This window comes from Aptenodytes patagonicus, chromosome 1, assembly GCF_965638725.1.
Source record: "Aptenodytes patagonicus chromosome 1, bAptPat1.pri.cur, whole genome shotgun sequence".
NCBI classification, from domain to species: Eukaryota; Metazoa; Chordata; class Aves; order Sphenisciformes; family Spheniscidae; genus Aptenodytes; species Aptenodytes patagonicus.
This window is the reverse complement of record NC_134949.1, coordinates 150,082,517-150,108,965: the sequence shown is the minus strand read 5'-3', so window position 1 is coordinate 150,108,965 and position 26,449 is coordinate 150,082,517.

Below are 26,449 nucleotides of genomic sequence, written 5' to 3'. Positions count from 1 at the left end.
AGCGATTCAAAATAAATTTAACGAGAATAGTTTTAAAAGCCCCCACATTAGAGGATGTCTGTTCAATGGACAGAGAGGTTAAAGTTAATTCGATCAGGCATGTGTACTTTCTCCAAAAAGGAACATATGCACTCAGTGGCTTGGCCCCATTTGTTGCAATTTTGGGTCTCATTTCCATTTGCAAGAAAGATAACTACTTGCATATGGAAGCAATAAATAAGAGAAGTCATTAAAATTTCTCTAATTTAGGGAAAAAAAAAAAGTCTTAACGAAGTAATATCTTTGCCAGGGCAGACAGAAATGTAAATTAGAGATTGGAAGGAAACCTATTAAAGGAATTGCTATGTTACTAGCCTTTTTTAATCTAATGAATTTATGAATTGCCACTTGTTAGGTCACAGACTTTGTTAATTTCCTATGTGTTTAGTTAAGCAAAGAAAGTGTGGGGCAGGAGGAGGAAGGGGTGAAAGGAAAATGCTTGTGAACAATGAACCTGAGCAAATATTTTCGCACAATGTGTTAAGGCTATTAGGTTCAAAATTTTTGAATAAAACCAGCTATATTTAGAAAATCTGAGAAAGATTGGTCTGCACATCTACTAAACAGGATGATATACGTTTCTAAAACTTTTCCTGTGTTTATTTTTTTCACTTTCACAAGCTTACACCCTTTAAAGGTGTAAAGGGTTAAAAGATCATGACATTTACTGAATAATTTTATTAAAAACAAGAAAAAATTTAAGAAAACAGTGTCAGCTTATGGTGCCAATTTACTAGTCACACGTCCATGAGCAACACTGTCAAAAGTTATAGCTAATCCGACACCTCTTGGGCTTTCTTTGGTCCAAAGCCTAAAGAAGAATTTTCATTCTCTCTTTTCCTGTGGATCGGAGAAGCTAAAAAAAGATGCTGCACCTTGGTTCCCCTTTTATTGTTGGTTAGGATCTGAGCTGCTGCTGAAGTGCACTAGCAAATGTTCATCTGTGAACTCACTTTGATGAACGTTGAAGTGGGATTCTCAAGTGTCTCAGTACTTGAAGGTGGGAATTTTTAGAAGCTTTTTTTGAAAAGCCAGCCTTTATTACTGGGGGTGTGACAGTGGAGAATAAACACAAAAAATAACAGTGCAAGCAAAGAAAAATAAAGCCCTTTTATCCTTCATATGAGTATTCAACAATGGCAGGCCAATTAGTGCTGTGTGCAGTGGATGGCATTTTGCAATCCTATGCTATCAAATACACTGAAAAGGTAATGGACTGGTCCTACTTCCATCATTCATTGCAGGCCTTCCCATGGTACCCTGTCCTGACACACAAAGAGCGAGCGAACGATGCCAATTCAGTGGCTTTTTAAAGCATATGACTTAGAGATAGTGCTAAGAACTGCATCAGCAATTGCTCCCTAAACATTCAGCAGCATCCCCTCCCAGCCAGGCAGATGAGTGAGCAGCTTATTGAACCTGCCTACATCGACCCTGGGTGGCTGCGATTTCCTTCATTTGTGGAGGCAACCAGATATTGAAAGCAACTTCTGAAGGGGCTGGATTCTTGGTGGTTAGTGAAAAATGTTCAAAATGCAACCTGTTGGGGTACCAAGTGGCTACTTTCTCATCTTTGGGGGCTGGGCGGAATTAACTGTAACAGTATCCCCTCTGAATGGGCCAGTGAGTATAGACTGAAAAATAAGTTACACGCATATGCGTGCATGCACAAGCACACAAACACACTCAGAAATTCAAACCAAACCTTGATGAGTTTTGATAAGCTCCCCGCTGCACTTTGCTTCAGTGTAAATCTGTGCTCCTGTCTGATGCTTCTGGCTCCACTTAGAGCTCTCAAGTGAAAAAAAAAAAACAATCCAAACCCAAAACAAAGGCCGTTTTTGTTGCATTTCTGGCATAAAAGGAAACAGAAACGAATGGAAATCTAACTAAAATGTCTGTTCTCAGGAGGCCCATGTCTGCATTCTTGAGGGTTCAGATTGTTTGGATAAACTGTGTACAAGTATCTGAACTTTTTGGTAGATCTCCAAATTGAACCTCTGAACCTTCTGAGGCTCACAGGCGGCTAGCCACTTTTGTGCTGCTGCGGGGTTGGACTCAGTTTGCTTTCTCAGGCCCTTGATACTGAAAATATTTACCAGGTAGGTAGTAGAATCCAGTGAGAGAAGTCACAAGCCTGTCTTTTGGGTTTCATTGGCCACTACTAGGGAAAAGTTTCTGCTAATGAATTAGTCATCAAGGGATGAAATAGGAGTTGTTTTGTGGTTCAGATACAAGTCTAGGCCTAAGAAGATATAGCCTCTGTGCCAGGTCCTGCTACTGACTTCCTATGAGATTTAAACAAGCCCCTCCGAACCTCAGTGACATGTTTGCTAAAGGGGGATCTCTGCGTTACAAGAATAAACTTGTTATTTGTCAGATAGTATGGAAATGAGCACATCAGAAAGCCTAGAAATCTACTAAGTAATTCCAGAAGGATGAGTAGACGAGTGTGGTTTTAGTTGGCTAGTCCCAGGTACAATCCAAGAAGGAAATTCTTAGGAAGCCTAATGGACTTCAGTTACTAATTTGTTTGGTGCTCAGTAATATTTAAAACAGCTTGGATTTTAAACCACATGAAAAATATGCCACCCTGCTGTTCCCACAGGCGTGAGCCAAGAACTCAAGAAACTACATCTAACTCCTGTGCCAGTAATACATTTATTATTTATGTTTTCAATTACATTTCCATACCAACCTCCATGCGTAAAACTGAAAAATTTAAGCATACACCCCCAAAGAATTATCCATGTTTTTCTTACAGCAGGCACTGAATCTTTGAAAAGGACACCATTCCCCTTGACCTAAGTGGCATAATTCCCACTGAAATTTGTGTGAGTCAGAGTGGGAGTTCTTTTCCCCTTCTCACAGTGAGTACGCTACAGAAAAAGCTTCTGAAGCTGTATAAAGTCAGAGGCTCAGCTGGTGCTGCAGTCGTTATTGAGCAGCTTGGGGCAGACGACTATGAACACGAGCATCGGAGCCAGTGTGATGCCCTGGAAAGGAACTAAATATGACTGTGTTTAAATGAGAAAGGAAGTGAATCTTAGATTAGAGGCATTTATGAAAAATGTCCTGGGCTTTGATAACATTAAAAGATTTCAATGACCAAATAATGGAAATTTGACAATCAGCTCATTCATGTAACTTAGAAGACACCGTCAAAACCATCTAAATCTAAAGCCTTAACTTCACTGTCCTACATGATCTTATATCAGATGATTTCTAAGGAAGCTGGGCCAAAGGCACAGTGGAAAAGCCTTTGGTCTTTTATATCATGTCCTAAAAAATATTTGTGGAGCATTATGACAGCTATCAGAATATTTTGGGGTTTTCTTCTCATTTGGACTTCAGGATGAGTGACCCTCCAACATTGTAGTTTTAAAGGTCAGATCTACCTATTGTAAGTAAGCAGCATTTTGATGTATTAGTTAGATTTCAAGCACTGAACTCAGCAAAACCTGTCATTTGTCACCTATCCTCCTACTCTGAAAGTAACGTGTATTCTGTATATTTAATATAAGAAAACATCTGTTGCACATATGCTAAAGTACGTGACATTATGCAGATGCATTTAAAATATTGTAAAATTACTTTGTTTTTCTGTTATATTTTAAAGTATTTCATGGCACAGTGTAGATTATAAAACATAAGAATATGTCACAATCCTAGTGTCATGCTGCATGTATGAAGTAACAGGAACACTGATGAATTTTGTAGTATTTTATGTGTGTATTCTAACTGATCATATCTTTTGTATTTGTTGCCTCTCTAGTACCCTACAAAAGATATGAGTGATATATATCTTTTTTCCCATATTGGTGATTGCTAATCTAATACTATGTTTCTGTGCTGTGATGCATTAACACTGAAAAATAGTCTCAGTATAGGAAGAAAAAAAAACCAAACCCCTGAGAGGTTGATAGTGCAAAAAGATAGGAGAAAGGAGAATTTCCTTTTCACACTTTTCTGGAATACGAATACATGAAAATTTCTTTGGAGGATTACTTGAAACTGTACTGTTTGCAGAGATCTAGGCACTTGTTATCTGTTTGATTTCTTACTTAAGCATAATTTTACAAACAGAAGCATTGTACAGTCACAGGATTCCAAGCACCTGTTAAAATAATTAGAAAAGCTGCTAAAATAATTTACAAAACCCTACTTGCTGATATGAATTACAGTGTTTCGGCAAATGCATTTACTAAAAAGAGGAGTGTGGAGGGATGGAGAGATGAGAAGCACCTATTACAAATTTGAGACACTTTCAACAGCATGTAGCTACTGTAAATGAAATTGGTCCTATCTTCTTTTAAGTCATCATCTTGAAATGACTGTTTCTAAAACAAGATCGAAAACAAGATCCAAACTACACCTACTAATTATCTGAGGTGAACTGAACTGCCCAGTTGTGGATTAATGTGGCGTATTTCATCACTGGTCCAAACCCAGTGATCCAAAAAAGAACCTTTATGCTTCTTCCTGCTTATACATCCATCTATTGTGCCTTTTGCCTCTTAGCAGTGGTCTTCATTAGTTTGGTTGACTAAATATAAGTGCCTGGTGCTATTTGCAATGTTCTAATATGTGAAAGAAATCCACATGGCTGGCAGAAGCATCACGGGAACTTTGGGACACCTGTGCCCCCTGGAGCTGCAGATGGAGGCCAGGTGTGGTAAGCTAGGGCGTCTCAAGGGACAGTAGAAAGAAATCTGTATTTAGACAACTGAATCAAACCCGCTCTGAAGGTGCGAAGGTCTCCCAAAAGTCCCGTGTCTTATCTGCAAGTTCTAAGCAGACTTTTTGAATACCCTAGGGTATCTCATATGGTGGCCAGCAACAACATTTGGGAACCAAATCTTGTCCTCTGGAAATACTCCAAGGATTAATAGCGTTAAATATATTAAAAATAAACATGAAATTTGGCCTTCTAGAAGGGAATTTCTTTTGAAACTCCCTCATGCAGTACTAGCACTCACCCTAAAGTGACCCCCTGTTTTTCATCAGTTGTAAACCCCTCTAGATTTCTTTGCACCTAAACGTAGGTGCCTTGTGCCACATTAAGATGCCTTATAGTAACCAAAACATCTGCATAAGGCTGGCAGAGGTGGCACAGGACCCACGCACTACTGGAGACCCATGCCTTACTGGAGTGGCAACTGGTGTGTATATATCAGGAGGGATACCCTGTATGAGTTGACAACAACCATGTCAAAGGGAATTGGGTGCACAATGTATTGAGAACCATTGATTGCATTGATAATCCCCTTTGACTACAATGTGAGTACAGATACCAACCTAGGGAAGCCTGCATTTAAATACCTGTTGTTTCAGATGGAATCCTGCCCCAACTTGCCTCAGCTGTCAGGGGGTTCTTTCCAGGCACAAGAATTTGACGGTCTTCATGCTGCTGCCAAAGTTCAATCACGAGGTTCAACCCAGAGAATATTGGTACTCTGGCAATCACAAAGATATTTTAACTATAGGCTTAGCTTTAAGTGTCTGAAATCACTGGGATTGTTCAGCACTTTGCAGGAATGAACCTATAAAACTGGTTTTGTCTTCTTTCATTTCCAGAGTGCCAGGCCTATTTCTGATATCACGTAAACAAGATGACAGAACAAAAATAATCTTCTCGCATCAGCTGAGGTGATTCAGTGACTACGAAGAGTTGGGATTTGATTTGAGAAATCTTATTGTCCAACTTCAGTAACTGAAGGAGGAGTTTCTGATAGTCTGAGACAAATCATTACTAAATTGCCCCCAACACAGTAAGAAACACAACTCGGCTGTCCATTTCTATACATACAACTTCCAGTGCTATTTTATGTTTTAGTGGTAGATAACAACGTTAATAGCCTTCTCTGTGGGGACTTTTTTCCCCTCCCTGGTCATTCATTAGCAACTGTCCTCCATACAGATTGTTGTATAGTATTTATGTATGTTTCCATGGACCCATTTGCTGTCAACTGATTTCACATTCAGACCATATGTAATGACGCATTTATTAGCTCTAGAGTCTCCTTATTTGCATGGACTGCTTGTATCGATATCATTAGCCTTCAACAACCCCGGTAGTCCTGTTCATGGCCATGAGGTTTTAACTTGTAAGCTCAGTTGTTATCAATGTTCAACTGTCAAGTTTTCAGTCAGTTCTAATTAGTCTCAGCTTAAAAAAAAAAAGACATAACAACAAAAAACCCCAACAATAGCAACACATTCTTAGTGGCCATGGTTTCTTCTTTGTCACGCACTCAGACAAACATTTCCGTGTCATTGGTACTTGAGCATTTTACAATGTCTGAAATGCTTCTAAATATGAATTACATATCTGAAAATTATTAATGACATTCTTGGCGTTCCATTAATGTTATTTATTATTTATCATGTGTGAGATGGAACTGCCTAGAGGCCTTTGCAAAGGATCAAGGGCCCGTTGAGCTAATCTCTTGCTAGGCATATCAATCCAGATGGATGAGCAAATGCAGGAGCACATGGCAAACAGCAAAACCTGTTTGTCAGTTCAGCATTCCAGCCTGCAAAATACAACCGTAGCACAGAGGCAGTGGCACAGTTCGTACTAACTGGCACCACCAGCTGTCACAGCTGAAAGGACACTGACTGAACAAAATCGGGCTGGTTTTAGACTTACTCACTATGAATCGACTCATCTGTTCTTTGGCCTGAATGATCATGTTTTCTAAAGCAGGCTTCGAAGATAGGAGGAAGTGCATGGTTCATTTTTGAACCCGTGATATGGGATCAGAATGTGGCTGAGAAGTGCAACCAGACTGGGAAACGGGAAAATAATCCTTTGTACTGTATTATTAAGCATTATCTTATAGACCTTTTAACTCTGTCGAATGAGGAAGCTAATCCTAGTGCTGCGTTGCGCTCATTTTGTGTATGAAGTGGACTCTCTCTGAAATAGGTGGCATTAAAAACCTTTTCAGGCCTCCTCCATCAGAAACTCCTTCCACCTGCCATCGATAATGTATTCACCCATGTTTCTACTTCTTAACCCTCCTTCTCCACCTCCTCCTCTCTGTACTATCAGGAGGAAAAGGACCCAATGGTTAAGGCCTACCCCAGGAAGAGCTGGGGTAAATGATTTGTTCTGTTGCAGGTCTCCGCCGTGAGCCTGCATCACTTGCATGGGCTTTCTCAGCCTTTCTTGTCTGTGTATTTTATGGAGGATGTTGCTTCCTGTGGGACCATGAGGATTCATGAACTTGTTATTGATAGGTGGTCTCTGCTTTTCATCTCCTGGTCTCCCACATCACTTTTTTAGCTACCTTTGCTTCATGATGTCAGGAGAAAGAAGGGTCGGGAGGCTGGTGATGAAAGATGCCAGGAGTTCAAGGGTGACAGCAGGGCTGCTGTGTGAGGCTCATTCTAACAGCTGCAGTCCTTTATTAACCTTCACAGTTTCTCCCTTCAGATTGCTCATGCTCAAAGGCCTCTGAAAGCAGCCCAGAAAATACAACCCAAATCAGGAAATTTCCAAATGGCAACGAGGCCCAATAGCCAAATAAAATAAATGAGCTGGCCTAGGAAATCCTTATAACTTGCCACCCAACAACAATAAACCAACTCTACAACACACAAACTAGAAAGGAAACAAAGAAGCCTTTTAATTATTTACAGTAGGCTTATTGTGGCTAAGTAAACATTGGCCAAGGACTTCTAAAGTTAGCCTCAGTTAAGTGGGCTTATGAAGTCGTATATAGCCTGTACATTTCACATAGCAGCTTTTTTAACCAGTTCCAGCCTAGCATAAATAAAACATATCTCCCAGTAGAAGGGCTGTTAAATTGGGAGATGGTTTTCCACTTACCAGTTTCGCAGACTGCAGTAGAGTTCCTGTTAATGCCTTTCCTTCAGTGATGCATTATAATTAGATAAACTTATTATCAATTTTTGTCTTAAAGCAGGTAATCATGGAGATTTAGAGACAGAAAATAGTGTGCTGGCAGAAGAAAGCCTCCTGGGGCGGGCACAAGGTAGTCCCACTGCACCCAGAGGTTTCTCCTAACTCCCTGGTCTATGCTCTGAGGTGGCTGCTCTTACCTCCTGGGCACACTTTTGGGTCTCTGCCTCCACCTGGGAACGCCTGCCCACAACCTATCTCTAGTAAACAAGTAAGTGAAGAAAATAGGAATTTCAAATTTATGTACTTATTTGTATAAAAAAAAAACAACCACAGTGAAACAAACTCTCAAACTGAGGAGATTTGTGTGTGGTGGAGTTAATGAAATCTGAATTTTTTTTTTTTGTGGATTTAAGTAGGAAGGCCCTTGAAACCCCTCAGTACCATGTATGGCTTCACCCCATTCCTCCTTTCTTTCCCGTTCCCTTCCCCCCATTGCCATCCCCCAGGCTCCCTCCTGCCTTCCCCAGCCCCAACACAGCACACAGTGTGCTGTGGCCGCGCCCCCCCCCCCCAAGTCCTGTGGCAAGAGGCACCATGTAACAGATAGTGGTCAAGTTCCCGTTAGTGCCTTTCCTTCAGTGATGCATTACTTCAGCTCTCTCTCCTTTACCCAGTCCCCAGGTCTTACGAGATTTTGCCATCCCTGAGACCTCCACCGCTTCTTGAAGTTGGTTGAAATTGATTACAAGTTACAACAGGTATTAGGAGGAGACCTGCAGACAGAAAGGCATAAACTTTTAGCAAATCAGGTTACAACTGGAAGGAAGCTCATAAATAAAATGTATGCACTCTACTGGTGACTGAGATTATAGTCAAGTAAAGTACTTTTAGTCAGCCGAGTACTTTTGAAATTAACACGCCGGCCAACAAAACCAGTAGCAAATCCCCCCTCACTTTTAAACAAAGTCCTTCCCATCAGTACTAACAGATGATTTTTATGACAGAGGCTACAGCCCAAGAAAGTCAAGAAATTTCAGAGCAGATGGCAAACAAGTACTAGAAAATGGTTGGCCAAGGCCTGGTCCTCCCAGTCCTTCTTGGGCAAGACGAAGCTGTGATTACAATGTTTCCAAATATTTGGTTTTGGCTTTGGCCAGGGTTTTAGCAAGGAGTAAAAAGGTGTTATCTCTCATCAAACTCCTTGTTATTTTAATGCATAAGGCAGAGGAGTGCCACTAGCTCTGCCTACAAAAAGATTTATCTTCATTTTCCACAAATGAGAATGTTTTGATTTTTTATTGGGAAGAGCATATTGTTCTGACCACGCTAATCTTTCCCAAGAGTCTTTTAATAGACTGTGCCTTCTTTTGCATCAAAATCTTCAGCCTTAGTTTTAAGGGTCTTTTCCTACTTCCTGTTCTCAGATGCTCACTGCTCTCCCACTTAGTCTTCCACTTGTCCAGGTCTCCTGGTTGCATCTTCTGTGTTCCCTAAATAGCTGCAGGCCTCCTCCAGTGACTCTGAGTGCAATGTATAAGCAAGTGTTTACCCAGTGTTCGATTCAGTTATCTTTTGCTCGCAGAACATGACTTTCTGCAGACCTAGTCCTGATCTCGTGTCTCCTAAGTTTAAAGTTATAGTCTGCAATATAACAAGGTGACAACAGCAGTGTGTGTTTCCTCACTCCCGAGCAGAACGGTTAAAAAACTATGCAAAATGCAAGAAAAAACTAAGAAGTGCTGCTTCACCTCACTGCTCGTGGCTTTCTTGGGCAGCATTTGTCCTGTTAAGCAGACAGAGTTATCACAGGAGACAGGGCATTATGCATTGCAAATCAGGAACTCAGTATTATGTAACAATCTAAAAAATATGCGAGTATGGTTTGAATGAAATACAACTGCTGGGCTACCAAACAGATAGGCAAGCAGGAAAGTAATTACAAATACAGATAGAAAGGAAAAAAGAGGCACTAGGGAAATGTCTTACAATATTTTCTGGTAATCAGTCAGTAGTTTGTTGTCCTTAACATGGGTCAGAAAAAAAAAAATCCTACAGATTAAATTCTGTTGGGCTTTATGTTATTTTTTAATAAAAAATAATTTATACAAAGCCCCACAAGAAAAAAAGTCAACAATGTAGTTACCTTTCAATATATTCAAATGATAATTGTTATTTGGAGCATAGGATATGCCAGATGGTATCACTTTAGTAGTTTATCTACTTTCCAGTAACAGGCTATATAAGATACTGATCACAGAGAGTTTTTCTAACACCCAGCAGAGTTTATCATAAACACTTTTAGCTCTCTTAATAACCTTTCTCTTAACTAAAGTGTCATTTTCATTGGGTTTATTTAGCACTGCTGTTGCTTTGGCAAGAAGGACAGGAGCAGTATTTTAAAAAAAAAATTGTTCGCATACAGGGAAGTGTTTTGGGTAAATCTTTGCAGAAACCGTTGACTTTGTTGCAAGGAAATCTAACGTAGAAATACACTTGTGATTAAATGAATCTTATCCTTGTCCATGCTTTGACAGACTTAACAAACTCCAGACAAGGCCCAAGATTATTTCAAGGAGAAAATGGTCAAAGTGATTTCATTTTCTTAAAATAGGATCTTAATTTCAATGTAATTTATTAGTTTTCTTTTGAAACATTGTAGGTATTTTTTTTTTCCTCCAAGGTAACATAGCAGCAGAAAAGACACTTTTCCATCCAGTCAATCTACTTTGTTCAGGGATTTCTCAGTCCGATAACAAAACCTGATTATATGGAAAGAAACTTTAAACTAATAAACAAACAAATAAACAAGCACTGCATTCTTCCATAACTCTTATTATTTGGTGTGGCCTATTTTTGGTGTTAATTAGTTTGGTATGTGTTTGGTTTGATTCAGGACAAAAAGACCCTGATAATTTCGAAAAATATGGATCTGGCGGTCTCACCTGACCTTTGGCTGTTAAGATGGGTCTCCATCAGTACTCTGACTCTGCATACTTGTTTGCCTCTTGCTCCAGATAGAGGTTGGGAATTCAGATCCCCATTTTACAGAAACACCAAGTTTGGAGGATAGGGATAAAGTTGTAAATCAAAACTATTCTCTCTCCTTGACATTTCTTACTGGCTGAATTAGTTGCTCCATCTCACTCCTGCTACCTGTGAATCCCTCTCAGAAGCGTTGAGACCTACCAAGACAGTCTGGGTGGCAGGAGAACAACTGGATGTTATGAATTCTGCTCTCAGAGAGGGAGCCTAAAAGGGCATGCCAGTGCTCAGCATTGATGCTCTAGGCTGTGTTGTGCATGTGTGTGGCTATGCTACGGTCACTGCCCAAACCCCTAATGAAACTTGGAAAGCCAGTTCTTTCTTGAGAGATAAGACTCTGCTATCTCTTCCTTTCTATCTTCATCTTCTCGTCTTTTGTATGCACTACTTGGAAAATTCTGTAGCAAAGAAAAAAGTTAAACACTATAAATGATATATAACTTACCCTATGGATAGTTTTTCTTCCTCCTACCTACTTTATAACAATGCCTGAGGCATATGACAATGGACCCTCTTCTTTTCTAGTGATTTATGGACAGCATTAGATCACTAGCATATTTTTAGTTCCTCTCTTCACTCTGTGCTTGTGTCAACTTGTAAAGATTTATTTCTCTTTCATGCTTTTGCCCAATGGGAGTTAAAAAAGCTGGAGATTTAAGTCTTAGCACCAGAATGATGTCTTCTCTGTCCTAGCTCCTTAAATTTGTACTACACGTGAAAAGGGGAAGGAAGGGAAGGGAAGGGAAGGGAAGGGAAGGGAAGGGAAGGGAAGGGAAGGGAAGGGAAGGGAAGGGAAGGGAAGGGAAGGGAAGGGAAGGGAAGGGAAGGGAAGGGAAGGGAAGGGAAGGGAAGGGAAGGGAAGGGAAGAGGAAGAGGAAGAGGAAGAGGAAGAGGAGAGAAAAGAGAAGAGAAGAGAAGAGAAGAGAGGAGAGGAGAGGAGAGGAGAGGAGAGGAGAGGAGAGGAGAGGAGAGGAGAGGAGAGGAGAGGAGTAAGGAAAAGGAAAGAAAAATATCATTTCACACCGGCCTGTTATTTTAACTAAGCACAGGCATTGTAAATGGCAATTTATTGTAAATGGCTAAACACTAGTGTTGTACTCACTCATGGTTATTTTCATTCTTGCATGTCTTTCATCTAGTTCCATAATTTTAGAAGAACTAACACAGGCTGAAGTATACAGTGAGTTTGTAAAGGCTTCCAGTTGGCTCCAAGTGCATTTCCTGGCTGGTGTTATTTTTCTATAGCTTCTGGATCTAAGGCAAACATTTAAGCTTGGCTTTAGGTTTATGCCAGGAAAAGTATTGGCCCAGATATCAAGTTTAAAGACACATCACTTTCCCTCTTCCTCCCTTCTCTTCTCTTCCTAATAACAAAACAATAAACTCCTAATAAAACGGGGTGTTATTTTAGTTCTTCAGAAATAATATTGTTCTAGGATGAAAAACAGTTTGCAGATGGGCATTAAATTTGTCTGTAAAGAAGACCTCTCATTCCTAAAGCTGCTACAAGTATCTGGCTGTCTGAAGAGAGGGCAGATAACACAAGGAAAATGATGGTAATAAAGCCTCATATTCCCATGTAATATAAGAGTTATTTATTCTCTTGGCTGAATCTTTACAGTTTGGTGAAATTTTCTGAGGTCAACATTGCCGGGTCCTGCACTTCGGCCACAACAACCCCATGCAGCGCTACAGGCTTGGGGAAGAGTGGCTGGAAAGCTGCCTGGCGGAAAAGGACCTGGGGGTGTTGGTCGACAGCCGGCTGAACATGAGCCGGCAGTGTGCCCAGGTGGCCAAGAAGGCCAATGGCATCCTGGCCTGTATCAGAAATAGTGTGGCCAGTAGGAGTAGGGAAGTGATCGTGCCCCTGTACTCGGCCCTGGTGAGGCCGCACCTCGAATACTGTGTTCAGTTTTGGGCCCCTCACTACAAGAAGGACGTTGAGGTGCTGGAGCGTGTCCAGAGAAGGGCAACGAGGCTGGTGAGGGGTCTGGAGAACAAGTCTTATGAGGAGCGGCTGAGGGAACTGGGACTGTTCAGCCTGGAGAAAAGGAGGCTGAGGGGAGACCTCATCGCTCTCTACAACTACCTGAAAGGAAGTTGTAGTGAGGTGGGTGTTGGTCTTTTCTCCGAAGTAACAAGCGATAGGACGAGAGGAAATGGCCTCAAGTTGCGGCAGGGGAGGTTTAGATTGGATGTAAGGAAAAATGTCTTTACTGAAAGAGTGGTGAAACATTGGAACAGGCTGCCCAGGGAAGTGGTGGAGTCCCCATCCCTGGAGGTTTTTAAAAGACATGTAGATGAGGCGCTTAGGGACATGGTTTAGTGGGCCTGGTGGTGTTGGGTTGACGGTTGGACTCGATGATCTTAGAGGTCTTTTCCAACCTCAATGATTCTATGATTCTATGATTCTATGATTACTCTGAGTATTAAAGCGTCTGGAAATCTCCAACTATATTCTTCCCGAGCACTTAGTGCTGCTAAATCCCACCTTCCTTACCCAAACCAGCCTTTCACTGGACTTAGTAGTCAATTGCTGGGACTGCAGTTTTTTAAAAGAAGTTAATTTTCTGCATAATTTATCACACAATAGTACAATTTCAAGGCTATGAGAAACAAAAAAATATTTTTGAGTTAATGTAATAAACATCAACACTTTGTACAGTGGTCAGTATTAAAAGAAAAATTCAGCCAGCAATATTTCTCCCATTCTAAGGTTTTAGTCTATCATAGAATGAGAATTCAACCCAGAAAGAGAGGTTGGCCAATTTCTAAACATGAGTAATTCTTAGTTTTATTTACACTTTCCCACAGAATCAATTAGATTTTTAATGAACAACATGTTGAATATCAAACAGTGCAAGATATTGTCCTATGCAAATCTATGGGTGTTCTGACCTTGCACAACTGAGCCTTTACAGATTGTTTTGTTAGAGACGAGGAGACAAATTTTTGAATGTTTCTTCATGTCTTAACTGGAAACTCTGCATAATCTAAAGGAAACTGAAAGATACCCAAGTACAGTCATCTTCACAGGATTTCCATCTTGTCCTGATCTTGTTTTGGCTTCTCAAACATGCAGTGTCACTTTAATTTAGCACTTCTGTTTCCTGCCTTGGCTGAAGACACTGACTGAAAGGAAAGGAAGCACAATTAGGATATTTGTTTTGTAAAAAAGCAAGTAAAAAATTGTAAGATGTAGAATAGTCTCTTTGTTTTCTTCAGTGAAGTTTGCCTAAACAAGTTCCCCCTTATCAACTCTGTCCTGAAACAGAAGTGCCCTCAGCTGCATAGCCAGCAGTGATTATTTAGTATGAATTGGATTTACCTCTGAGTGTGTTGAATCAAATTCCTTTCTCAGATATAATTGCAATCTAGGTGTGTTTGTGCAGTTTCTTCATGACAATATTCAGGACTGGCAGCAAAACCAAGTAGCTGGCATTGAAAGCTCTTCCCGGGAGGTATTCTTGCCATTTTTGCACTATTTCCTTGATTTCCTAGGAGGGCTGTGAATCTGATGTTGCCTTGCCAATGATTCTGGGTGCTTGTGCATTAAAAACTCCAACAACCATTTTGCAGATGTCTAGAAGGGTCATAACAGTGTATTTGTTATTGCTATGGCAGTGATTTCAAGCTCAGTTCCATATGTGCTGTGAGTCGCTTTGGGAATTAGATTAAATAATTATTGTACAGAGCTACTGTCAGAATTTTTTTTTTGGTGCATCTTTGGCCGTCTTGAATCCTTCATTCTGAAATTACAACAGAAGTAAAGTCCAACCAAAAAGTCCAACTTACTTCCTACATCATGGGGACATTTGCATGAGAGGGGAAAATCACCTTATTGATCATATGTAAAATAAAGAAGTATGCTATGAAAGTTGCTGGGATGCAAGAAATTTGTGATCTGTCAAGAAAATTTCCAGTACCGGAAGAAGGGCATTACTGCTATGGTACAAAGCTTTGCAAGATCTCACCTAGAATGCCGAACTACTGCCGAGTGTTCAAAAGCAATAAATTCAACTTGAACAAGGTCAGTTAAGATGGTTAGAGGATGAAGAGCTTGATTAGGAGAGAAAGACTATAACTTGTAGAGCTTAGTGGAGAGGAGGTGTAAAGAAGATGCCATTACTCCAAATAATACAAATGAAAGAACTTGTATGTGGAAATACACAGTAGAGAGGGTGCAGAATTCTTTAGACTAATGAATAACATTGAGTAAAAGAAAGTCCTGATACCAAAGTGAGGTTCCGGTATAGCTTTCAAAGGTTATTCTAGTAGAAAGGACAGAAAGCCCTAATTAGACAGCTGGGGAACAGACTTGACAACCCATGAAATCCCCTCTGATGCTCCATTCTTATGCTTTTTGAAAACTTCCTATCTAAATGTTGTGGTTTAACCTCAGTCGGCAACTGAGTACACAGCCGCTTGCTCACTCCTCCCTCCCCCCCACCCCGGTGGGATGGGGGAGAGAATTGGAAAAGTAGAAGTGAGAAAAACTCGTGGGTTAAGATAAAACAAGTTTAATAATTGAATAATAATAATAATAATAATAATAATAATAATAATAACAACAACAACAAAAACAACAACAACAACAACAACAATATAATAAAGTAATAATAATAATGTAATAATAATAATAATAATACACAAAGCAAGTGATGCACAGTGCAATTGCTCACCACCCACCGACTGATGCCCAGCCAGTCCCCGAGCAGCGGCCCCCCCGGCCAGCTTTCCCCAGTTTATGTACTGAGCATGACGTCACATGGTATGGAATGTCCCTTGGGCCAGGCTGGCTGTGCCCTCTCCCAGGTTCTTGTGCCCCTCCAGCCTTCTCAGTCGGCAGAGCATGGGAAACTGAAAAGTCCTTGGCTAGTGTAAGCACTACTTAGCAACAACTAAAACATCGGTGCGTTATCAACTTTGTTCTCATCCTAAATCCACAACACAGCACTGTACCAGCTACTAGGAAGAAAACTAACTCTACCCCTGCCAAAACCAGGACACTAAAATACATGCATTTTAGGAGCTTTTTTTCTGTGTGTTCAGTTTTACCTAGTAGTGACCTACTAGGGCCATCATAAGGAAATTTCTTGACACATGATGTTTGACCTTTGTTTTATCCCCAAGTAGTAAAACTATGTTTTATTCCAGATCAATAATATTGTCTTCATCACATCAAAGATGAACTAAATCACAGCAGGGGAAAGGTCTATTTTTTTTTACATCTGGCTAGAAATCAGTGGTTGCCAACATGTATACTGCTTGAGTTCCTTACAAAAAGTTTTACATATTTTCATTGCTCCCCCAGAGTTGGATGTTGTTCACAATCCCTTGAAATATTCACCCAATGAGTAGGAGGTAATTTCCAGCAAGGAGTTTAAGTTTCACTGGTACTGTCCTGCTGTTTTAAAACTGTGAACCAGAAGAGTACTCAGCTAAATCTATGGTAATAACGACAGCTTAGTGTTGATAAGCTTTGTCTTTCCTTCCTTTCTTTTAATTAGGCAAACTAACATTGTTCCTTACTGTTTTGAAGAGAAGGATGGTCTGTAGTTCTCATCTTGTTTTTTTTCTGATCATGCCTGGTATTGTGACAGCCTTTACTTGTGTTTAAATGGGGACTAGAATTTACATTTTTATTTTGCCCATTTAGATGCCTAGATATCCAGGGCAGACTAGTACTTTTTATGTACAACACTAACTACAAAAAATCCTCATAGTTCAATTGAAGACCATAATGATATAAATCGTAATTCTGACTGATATTTATTTCAGAACATTCACATTATTAAAGCTGTTTCATTAAATGCACAGATGGCTTTTTTCTTAAATCTTCAGTAAAAAAGGAAGCACTGTGCTCTCGAACCTTCTCTGCAGCTTAGTGCCATCAATATACATAAATTTAAACTAAAACCAAATTTTATCTCAGTATTTATTTTATTACCAGTTGATGGGTCCATGGGCTGAAATGCCATTCACAACACAGGGGTGCTTCATAATAGACTAATTTGCATAAGTACTAAATAATTTACATATATAAATTATATATCAAAATGCTCTCTAGAATCTATTCAATTCAATGATATTGTTGTTTTGTAGCCTTTAATACTGTTGAGTCTTTAATATTTAAATTCAGCACCTCTTCCAAAGCAAACCCACAGGAACTCTTTAAATTTTTTTTAAGAACTGTACTGACTTTGTTATTAAGACAACAACTTGAACTTGATTTTGCTGCACTAAGAGATACAGATGACTCCCTCAGAAGTTTGGGCTCATGCAAAAGCTTCACATGAAGATTATCTAAATATTCAAAAAAACATTAATCATCTAGAGAATTGTAGTTGTTCAGAAAGGTAATTAGGTGGGCATGGAGGTATTGCCTCAGTGATTCCAAGAACCTTCTCTGCTCAATGAGCAATGAAAGCTTTACACTCAGAAATGTAAGCAAGAAAAGCAAAGCAGGAAGCCAGAAGAAGGGCCAGAATGTTATCCCATCCAGATTTACAAAACTTATAAAATACCAGCAGAAAATCAAATACAGCTGAGTGGATTAGAGAAGATCTTCCAAGGTTTTCCCAGTGGCTTTTGGAGTTAAAGTTGAGTGGGTCTCCACAATACGCAGTATGAAGCTTGCATTTGCCAACATAAACTGCCAAATAAGAAATATTTGTATCAGGTGATTAGGTACACTGCATATTAATGATGCATTGAACCCATAAAGCAAATCCTGTTTTTAAAACAGCATTTAAAATTGTTCTATAGATATAGGCAGAACTATTTCTAGCCTTCACAGTTAATCTGTTAAAATATTTGGCCAGAGCTGTCAAAATGTCATTAGCAAATCAATTTATTTATATGTAAGTCAAGACTAGGCCAAAAGAGTTGCTTAACCATGCATTTTTTTAAAATGTGAAATTATAAGGATTCATCTAACCATATGCAGCCTTCACTGTGGATGTCCATGTATCCATCAGTCACCTTAGACTTGTTCTGTAGTCAGTGGGGGAAAATGTGCCTTGTAATGGCATGATTTACCTTTCTATAATGTGCAAATCCCTAATACATCTGATGAACTGAATCCTGAAAGTGCTTGCTTTTGTCCACTGATTGTAAGGGAAGCCCAGGGTGATTAGCCCATATGCAGTGATTTAGTACAGTTGACTAAACATGATGTCTAATGATTTTTAAGATGACTAAAGATATCCAAACTGACTTTCAGCCATGGACTAATCTGAAAGTCCTCTGTCATGTCTTCCAGGCCTTGTGGATGTCTGAGACACCATAAGACACATAAAATATTACTGGGTTCCTGTGAGTGATTCCAGCCTTAAGTGCCCTCTTCAGGATGAGCACATAGTTCTTTAGACTCCGTACTCTATTGACTGGACATGTTATGATTGCCTAAACACAAGTATCTACTGCAATCAGTGATGGCTTAAAATGCATGAGACATTGTCCATCAGATGTAACATGGGTCTGCAGAAGATCTGCACCCTTTGGTAGGAGGTGGAATATGGTACTTCATGCTATGTGTAAACTGAGCTGTAGATTCCATCCACTACTTTGAGAGCTTTCACACCTGTCTCAGACGTGAACACCTACTTACATTTGGTTCTTAGATATCTGGAGTCTGGTGCTGAATCCTTTTTCCAAAGTTAAGGGGAATTAATTCCACTTCTAGTAAACTTGTAAATAAAATCTGTCATTTTAGCAAGCTTTTGCTTTTACAGGCGATAGTCTGCCACGGGGTTAGAAAGCTGAGCTACCTGATTGCTTTATTTTTGACCTACTGAGCTGCATAATATTTAATATTTTGCATACCCCCCAGCACAGGTAAAGCACTGCAAAAAACCCCCTTTGCTTTAGAAATTTATCTTACTAAAAATGCTACTAAATACAAGTTGGTAGCAAAGGTTTTTTAAAACAGTAAAAGAAGCAGACAACAAATCAAGAGGAGCTGTGCAATACACATTATTTCGGCTATCCTTGCAGACCTTGGGAGGGATTCAGTAGCTTGAACGTAAGTGTCTAGTGCCGTTTGATATGCCCCAGGATACCCGAGACATCTGCATGGGGCTGACAGGTATGTCACAGGACTTACAAGAGACCTGTGTCCTCCTAGACAGGCAGCTGGAGACCAGGTGGGGTCGCCTGAGATGTCTCAAGTGGCAACAGATGCTAATGTTTAAGCAATTGAATCCCGTTCTTTGTGTACAATAGAAGCCGGACCACCGCATGTGTTGCCTTGTCAGACACAATGCAGCTAGCATGAAAGCTTTCTCTCTGACAGGAATCACCATCAATGATTTGTCTTTTAAACCATGCTTAATAAATTATTAAGAAATAAAACCACATGCATTAAAGAAGCTTAGGGCTGGGTTCTGAGCTAATATAAATTATTGCAGCTGCACTGACTTCAGTGAACTGATTCCTTTCTTTTAATCAGCTAAGGATCCAACTCCTAATAGAGCTTATACACGTCTTTTACATTTCACATCCACTGACATGGGATTTCCTGGAGTCAAGAACATGTGCTGCTTGGCACCGTGTATTGGGACATGGTTGCTGTCATTTGGGTGGCTTCAGATATTGTCCCTTCCCTAGGCAGTGTTAGTGTGACTTGCAGTTGCTCTTTCCAGTCATGAAGAACAAAATTGAACAATAAAAAAAATCCCTCTTTTTCTTGAACTGTGTGTGAGAACACATGTCCTTCAGCCATTGTACCATTTTGGTAGCAATTGGGTCAGATTCCTGAGGGCCTGATCCTTCAGGAGGATGCGGGTGGTGGCTGTACTCCTTATTTCTGTGAATGACTCCTGACACACCCAGGGGAAAAGGTGGCTGGCTCCGATCCAGGGACCATCCCATGCTGCAGCCTTCTCTTTGGAAATTAATTCCTCCTGCAGGATATGTGGCCTGTATCCATCCTGACCATTTTCCAATGAAAGACAGCAAAATTTTGGGTTAAAAATAAGCACCTATTACAAAAATATTCATTCTCCTATTTCTAACTGCAAGATGAGCAGGATGTTGGGACTGAAGGGAATTTTTCCCACTGCTTGATTTCAGCTTTTTGTTAAAATACTGAAGTAGTCCTTGGCTTTATAACTCCCAAATAATTTCCCAAACATGGCCTAGATCGCTTCCAAGATCAGAGAAGGGTAGGTGGGATAATACGATGAAAAACCTAGGGGTGAAATCCAGTCCATCTAATTTAGTCTTATAGGATAGGCATCTGCCTATCAGAGGCATCTGCCTCTTTCCGCTGCAGCTCTGGAGAGCTTGGGCATCAGGACTGTGCATCAAGAAGAACAATTTGGGCATTTTTTAGGTGCTAAATTTAGTTGCAGTGGATTCCACCCTAACTGTCTAAAAACTTTAAGCATCTGCTGTATTTTTTGCGAGGAAGAGTTGCATGTGAGTGACCGGTTTCTTCATTTTTCTGTATAAATTGTCAGTACCTTTTGCAAAAAAACCAAACTTTGTAATAAGAACTATTTTGTTTCTTTTGTCTTTTTTTTGGTCAGCAAGATATTTAACCTCTTTTCCCTCCCCTCCTTTTTAAATATAGGTAGCATTTCAAGAGATATATGCTTTTATTGTTATAAATGGAAAAGGAAATGTATACACTGTAAATGTAAAACATTATTGTTACCTGTAGGAGAAAAAAATAATAATCGTGTTTACTGAAATGACTGTCAGGCAATGGCAGCTGTCAGACCAAACATGACAGTAGAGCAGAGATATCACATGGATTTGCCAAAAGCCCATTCACATCAGCATTTAGAATTACAATTTTCTGCAGTATTTAGCTTTTTATAAACCATTTTAGACTGAATAGCAATTTCAGATTTGACCTATTACACAGTTACCTGCTTCTCTGCTCTCCACAAAGGGACAACTGGCTTGGCATAATATTTAGTTACTTTTCTGAAGAAAGCTTTTGTCTGAGTAATTGGTTCTTGTTAATGGGTGAAGGCTCAGACATGAGCTCCCTGAAATTTGTATGTGAGCTACAACTCAAGATGAGCTAAATGCCACTTGTCCATGTGTGATGCACAGAAGATTTGGTCTGCTGCTGTGATCAGGTCTCTAACACAAGCTGTAGCGACATTTCGGGATGGAGGACTCCCACTCTGTTTCCAGCACATGGGCGAGATGGAGCCTGCTACATTGCTTTGGGGTTTTTTGAAGTGTTTGGTATGCTTCACGTGTTGTTACAATTTTCAGCCAGCAAGGGAAAACAGTTGGCACATTGGTCAGTATCATGGTTTAACCCCAGTTGGCAACTAAGCCGCTCGCTCACCCTCCCCCCACCGCAGTGGGATGGGGGAGACAATCGGAAGGGAAAAAGTAAAACCCGTGGGTTGAGATAAAGACAGTTTATTAGGACAGCAAAGGAAGATAAAATAATAATAATAATAATAATAATAATAATAATAATAATAATAGTAATAATAATAAAAGAATATACAAAACAATTGATGCACAATGCAATTGCTCACCACCTGCTGACTGACGCCCAGCCAGTTCCCAAGCAGCAGTCCCTGCCCCCTGGCCAACTCCCCCCAGTTTATGCACTGAGCATGACATCATATGGTATCATATGGTATGGAATATCCCTTTGGTCAGTTTGGGTCAGCTGTCCTGGCTGTGCCCCCTCGCACCTTCTTGTGCCCCTCCAGCCTTCTCAGTCGGTAGAGCATGGGAAGCTGAAAAGTCCTTGACTAGTGTAGGCACTGCTTAGCAACCACTAAAACATCGGTGTGTTATCAACATTGTTCTCATCCTAAATCCAAAACACAGCACTGTACCAGCTACTAGGAAGGTGTCCTGGTTTCAGCAGGGATAGAGTTAATTTCCTTCCTTGTAGCTGGTACAGTGCTTTGTTTTGGATTTAGGGTGAGAACAATGTTGATAACACACCAATGTTTTAGTTGTTGCTAGGTAGTGTTTACACTAGTCAAGGACTTTTCAGCTTCCCATGCTCTACTGACTGAGAAGGCTGGAGGTGCACAAGAAGCTGGGAGGGGGCACAGCCAGGACAGCTGACCGAAACTGGCCAAAGGGATATTCCATACCATGTGACGTCATGCTCAGTATATAAAGCTGGGGGAGGAAGAAGGAAGGGGGGGACGTTTGGAGTGATGGCGTTTGTCTTCCCAAGTAACCGTTATGCGTGATGGAGCCCTGCTTTCCTGGAGATGGCTGAACACCTGCCTGCCCATGGGAAGTAGTGAATGAATTCCTTGTTTTGCTTTGCTTGCGTGTGTGGCTTTTGCTTTACCTATTAAACTGCCTTTATCTCAACCCATGAGTTTTCTCACTTTTACCCTTCCGATTCTCTCCCCCATCCCACCGGGGGGGAGTGAGCGAGCGGCTGCGTGGTGCTTAGTTGCCGGCTGAGGTTAAACCACGACAGAAGGAAATTAACTCTATCCCAGCCGAAACCAGGACAGTCAGATATGCTATGGTCTGGTAACCTGGAGAAGATACAAATGTGTCTGCATACTCAGTCTAGACTTATGCCAAAACCTCTGGACACACTATGTTTCCCTCCTTTGGTGTACTACACAAGACTGGGGCCATCAGATCTCCAGGAGAGATCTCACAGGTAGAAGATGCTTTCCTCACTGCACAGCATACAAATAATTTAGACCACAATGTAAAAAAGGAAATAGAGTCAAGTCTAGCCAGTATTTCTATTGCTGTGCAGGTGGGTAAACCTAAGCTTACCGCCACCACAGTGGTCAGTACAACTGAGAGGAGCGGGGAAAGAAATTGTGCCAGGAAACTTGATTAACTTTCCCCTGTGGAGAAATGAGGAAGCAGCAACTGAACCGTGACTCTTTGCTGTATTTTCTGGTAGTAAAGCAGTGACAAGACCACAGCTGAAGTACAACATTCAGAGCCCAGGAATTTTTAAAAAAATATAATCCAATTTTTTCCCTGAGTTTCAGAACAGAAAAAACAGGGGAGGGGGGAAGGACTAATAGGAAATGAGTCTTGTTAATGTATTAGTAAAGTCGGACACTTTCAGTGTAAGAAAAATAGTGCCTTATCCTAGATATACTTCTAAGCATACCAATAATTATTGAGAGAACAAGCCCTATCACAAGTCTTCTTACCACGCAAGAAGACATTTGGACTCGATTCACCAAAAGCTTTACTCGAGGTTTACAGAGTAAATTAGTTATTTTTGTTGGCGTTGCACTGCTGTGAAAAATTGTGGTCGTGTGAGGGTGAAGCCAGATGGAAGTTCCCCTGCAATACTTGCCTGGTTCTAACAACTTACCCTTCCTCGTTTCACTTCCCACATTGAATTATTTACCATCAAAAAGGGAGGTTATACTGTATTTGGATATGATTAGATTATGTTTTACCCAGCCATGGCCTGATTCTACATTAAGTAAGATTTTCCTGATTACATCATAAGCTACTCAGTGTGATGTATACATTTCTTTGTCCTGCATGTCAGATATTCTTCTTTCATAGAAAAGGATATATAAGAAAGGATAAGTTTACTCAGTGGTAAGTGAAAACTAAAACTCAATGTGAGATGTTTTTGCATGAATCAGAGCAATTATTTTAACTTGTTTGCCTCTCTTTCTTCAGGACATACTCTAGATTTCATTTTTTTTTTCTATTTAAGAAGTTCTGTTCCTAATTTGAAGAACAATGGCTTATGTTTACATGAGTTTAGTCTGAGTAAGAGAAACAGCTTCTTTAAATTCAGCTGCAAACTGTGTTTAAATATCTATCATTCATATCAACTGAAAATTGAAAAAATATGAACTGAAAAGAGATTAAAAATACACCAGAGACTTCTTCAATGAAAAGCTGATAAATACATAAGAACGGTAAAGAACATGAACCAAATGTCCAAAGATATGATCCTAATCTGATTCTAAATTTATCTGATGAATTCTGGAAAAATGAGAAGCTCAAGCTTAATTCAGTGTTTACATCCTCATCTTTATTTTCTAGATTCTTTGTAATAGGATGACAATAATGAAACCTAGAAACACATGAACTTCAATATTAGAATGATTGGCTAAAAAGGTAAAATATTGTATAAAACCTCAGTTACAACAGTTTTTAAAATGTGTTTGAAGCTATATATACACAATACTGCTAGAAAATAATTTTTGAAGTTGAGTGTATTTTTTCCTTTTGCAAGACAAGTGTTCTGTCTGCCGGCAAAGCTGGTAGACAATAATCTAAATGAAATAATTTTATAAAATATATGTAATTCTGTTGATTTACAGTGGAATTAGACTTGTTAGGGCTGAAATTGGCCTTTTAACACCCTACTGTGGTGATTGATCATCTTGTACTTCCAGGATACCAATAATTCTTTTAGTATGTTAGAGAAATTATGAAGAATGTGTCCATGTCAACATTTGGATCTTATTCTGAACTATCAGAAATAAAAAAGAATTTAAATTCTTTTCTTTCTAATAATCTGTATAGATCCTTGAATCCTGCAAGCCTCTTTTGATCTCTTATGCATAGCTTAGGTACCCCTTTTTCTCCAGCATATAATCAACATATGCGTATTCTTTTATACTAGTTACAGTGCTAAAATATAGAAGGACAGTGCTTGGAAACCAATGTATAGTATGATTACAAATCCTTCCTTTCAAATAGAAATTACATAGATCAAATTCATCGCCACTGGTTTCCACAGAGCTACATGAAGAATTAATTTATCATCAGATACCTAAACGGAGTTATTAGTAGGCACTTAAAAATTTGTTTATCCATTTGAAAGTAAATAAACACTCCAGTCAAAATTCACGCTGAGTGTAATTTAACTAAAAGTGATTGGAATTTACTAGGCATGAATGTGGTCTCCTACTGTCAAAAATGTTCTCTGATTTACTTTGTGAGGTGAATTTAAGTCAATGATCAAAACTTCACATGGAAGTTCATGGGCTGCAACAAGTGATGAAATAAAGGGTTATATAAGCAGCTCATTTAACTCACAAAAAGCAACAAATTAGTATACACAGCTTTTATTTACACAAATTTTGCATTTAATTGAAATGAAAGACTTGAACCTTAAAAAGATGAAGAATGTATGCAGGAAGAAGAGACAGGTATGAAATATATGAGGTCCACAATTTTTCAAAGTTACATCTTCCCTGTCTGCAACATTTCCATTGATCTGCTTGGTTCTTTAACGGAAGTTTACATAAGGATAACTTTTCTGGACAGTCTAGTATTTTTCCAACAGCGGTTGCCAGATGCTTATCGAAGAGTTTCAAGCAGACCATATGTACAGTAATCTCTCCCCGATACAGTTTTTCTGGCAATTAGTAGTTTAGAGACTTTCTGAGACAGAGATCACACCATCTCCATGATGCTAATAGCTACCAATGAACATACCCTCCAGGTACCTATATGTTTGACGGTATATCTATTTGGCCTCCCTAGTGTCCTGTGCCAATGCCTTCCCTGACAGACTCATGTTCTACATGAAGAAAAACTATGGGCTTCACAGCTTTTCAAACCCACTGCCTGATCATTGCATGTCCCCTCAGTCATGCACTGTGGTTAGAAGTGCAACATGCTACTGTTTTTAAAGACAGATCACAGACTCAGGACAATGCTTATAGGTACCTTTTGCAAAGCAGGTAATTGCATTGTACCTCAGCTTCTTAGTAAAATGATACTGAGTAATATTTACTCACCAAAACACTTTAAGATATACTGAGTAAAGAAGGTGGATATACTAAGTATAGTAAGGAAGGTGGCTAATTACACAATGTTTATGCTGATTAGGAACATTTTTTAATTAAATGAAGGTTGAACATATTTGTGAAATTCAGCGATGTCCTTGTGGAAGTGGAAGATGGCATAGTATACATAATAATTAACACTTGGCATGATAGCACTGTACAAGGCATGATAGCAATGTACAAAACATCAGCAATGAACTTGAGCAAGTCTCATCAGGAGAAAATAATTTTAAAAACATCCATCAACATGTATGGAGTTAGAACAATGTTGAAAAGCTTATGTGTCTCATAAAATTTTGAGGTGCAGTGCTTGTAAGCAGAGTTTGTCAGCTAAGAGACTGGTTACTGAGCTCTGGCAAGGCATAGATTGAGAATGCAATATGGTGATGCGAGCTCATAAGTGACTTTCATTTACTAAACTGACACAGTCTTCAGACTTTGGATACTTCTCTAAAATCCTGTGTAAGATGGATGACTTGCTTTCAGATTCACTTAAGCAAAGATGTTTGGCCACGTTTAATTTGCTAAAGTAATTTCCAGATGAGTAGTTTCCTCCAATTGTCCATTAACATTAAGTGAGATTAAGGGAGCTATTAAATACTGATTCTTTTACTCAGGAGATCTCTATGCCTAGACAGCTTTCCTGCTGATATTTATGAGAACTCTTCTGATATACTTATACCTCATATGCTAAATATTTTAAATTCCTCCAAAGAGACAAGGCAGGTGGCTTTGTACTCATTAC